Source organism: Euprymna scolopes, chromosome 15 (genome assembly GCF_053919585.1).
Source record: "Euprymna scolopes isolate OS-2025 chromosome 15, ASM5391958v1, whole genome shotgun sequence".
NCBI classification, from domain to species: Eukaryota; Metazoa; Mollusca; class Cephalopoda; order Sepiida; family Sepiolidae; genus Euprymna; species Euprymna scolopes.
The window spans coordinates 99238187-99240686 of record NC_136496.1 but is presented as its reverse complement, the minus strand read 5'-3'; positions in this window follow the sequence as shown (position 1 = coordinate 99240686).

Genomic DNA, 2500 nt, shown 5'->3' with positions numbered 1-2500 from the left:
TTCCCCCACTCTTAATCCCTGTTTTCTCTCCATTTTTCTCCATCTTTCTCCTGCTTTTCGACATATTCAATTCGTTATTAACTAGTCACTCTATCTCATTATTCTTTATTTCTTTTTTATTAAACCCTCTCCCGCTCTTAACCATTCCACTTTTTCTAGTTGATCAACGAATTAACACGCTTAATGAAACTCGGTGTTCAGTTTAAATCACCCGCTCACCTACTGTTCTGTTAAAACATTAATAAATTCAAATTTACATTGTCTATATATCCAGCTGTCGATGTGAGTTATGCTAATATTCAAACGATTTTCCAAAAAGATTTAAATACGACTTCTTCATTTTTATCCTTTTTTTTTTTTTTAGAGAGCTCGCAAATTTTATGGGGTTTTTTTTAAGAGCTCACTTTTTTTCTTTTGTCTAGAGCGTTGAATGGTTCAGGGTTGCCTGACGAAATCTCATTGATTGAAACAGATGGCTGTTTGTAGCGACCAAATGTAATTGTTTCCTTTCGAATAAATAACAAATATTTCGCTCTTTTTATCGAGTACTATCTAACAACCTTGTTGAGTTCATTAATTCCTACTTTTAAATACCTCAAGGCTGGATTCATATATGCATAAACATATGTAAACATCTAGACATTATTCCCAAAGGTGTTACTATTAAGAACATCCTCCAATTCGGAAACAACAACTTAAACAAACAAAAAGCGCATGACATATACCACAGAGATTCTGTACAATTACGGAATCTGGCAATCGATAATGCATACACAAGACAACGCTCTCTCCCTCTCTTTCAAACTCAAGAAAATATATATAATTTTCTCCACCAATCCATTCTAAGTAAAACTATATAACAAATTTCTCAATTCATGAACCATATATATATATATATATATATATATATATATATATATATATATATATATATATATATATATATATATATGAGTGTTGGGACGATTAATCGTAATCAGAATCAGGAATCGGAAAAATCGGCACTTTTAGGGGTATCGGAATCTGTATCAGAATTGGAAAAAAAATTGTGCTGATTTTCCGATGCTAAAAACGATTCTTTTAATTGTCTTTTTATTTGATTTTGTTTATTGCAACAACTTCCCCTGTTGATAGTAATAATAAAATAATAAATATTTATTGATTTTAAATAAACACTAAAACTAAAATCTATAGATCATCTCCTACAAGTGTATTTTTATGTTTGAGAAACTATCTGCCCATTTAACACGTGTTTTTATGGTGATCGGGAAACATAACAACCCTATAGTTAAATATTAGAGATTTTTAAAGAATCGGAATCGGTAATTTTATTGGAATCGAGAAAATATACTATATATAGTAAGTTATAGCAATTATATATGGCAATTAAACTACAAAGAATTTTTTGCGTTTCATCCTGTATTTTCATAACTTACTACCTTGCTTTACTCACGCATTGAGCAGTGTTGAAGTAAATAATTAAAATGGATACATAAAATAATATTTAAAATTATTATAAATTATAGACTTTTTGTTGGTTTTGAATATTGTTCTTCTTGTTTTCCTCTTTCCCTTCAGATACAAACCGTTATTCACTTTGTCCACGTTTTCATTTTTTTTTTATATATATTTAATTCGTAACTTCCTTATCATGTTACCCTTATCTTCAGAGAACCCTTCCATCTACCTATAATTCTGTTACGTGCAAACGTGAGTCATTCATCATCTTTCAGTGTTCTTCCGCACTTCCTGTAGTGGATTAAGTAGTCAAGCACCCTATCACGTTTCCCGGACTTGTCATCGTGCGATTTTTATATTTGGAGGACTTTAAAACAAAAAGTTCATGCAATGCAAATAATTCTCACAATATAGCCCAACTAAAGGAGAACATTACCAACGCTATCAGTGAAATCACCAGAGATCTACAGGTAGGAGCTGCAAAGGTTGTTAAACGTTCCCAGAAATGCATAGATGTCAACGGGGAGCACTTCCAGCATCTTTCATAACATTACATGTATTTTAAACAATGCTACAAGTAATTTAAATAATAAAATATGTTCCTCCTCTCTACTACATTTATTACTGGGCTACTTTTAAGTGAGCCACCCTATATATATATATATATATATATATATATATATATATATATATATATATATATATATATATATATATATATATATATATATATACTTAATTTACTCACATAAAATTAATTTACGAAAGTATAGATTTATGCGTAAACTTTAAGTATTTACTTCAAAAGTGCTCAATACGTAGGTAGAGCTAGTTAGTAATTTATAAAATATATATGGCGATTAAGCTACACTGAATATTCCGCGTTTCATCCACTCTAGGACTCTTCAGGCTTATGCGCGAATTCTGTGGTTGTTTATCGTTTTTATATGCTCATCTTCTATTGAGATTTTAGTTAGCCAATCAGCTTTCTAGTATCCACCGCGCCCTTCCTATCAGCCAATGAGCATGCATTTATCGGACA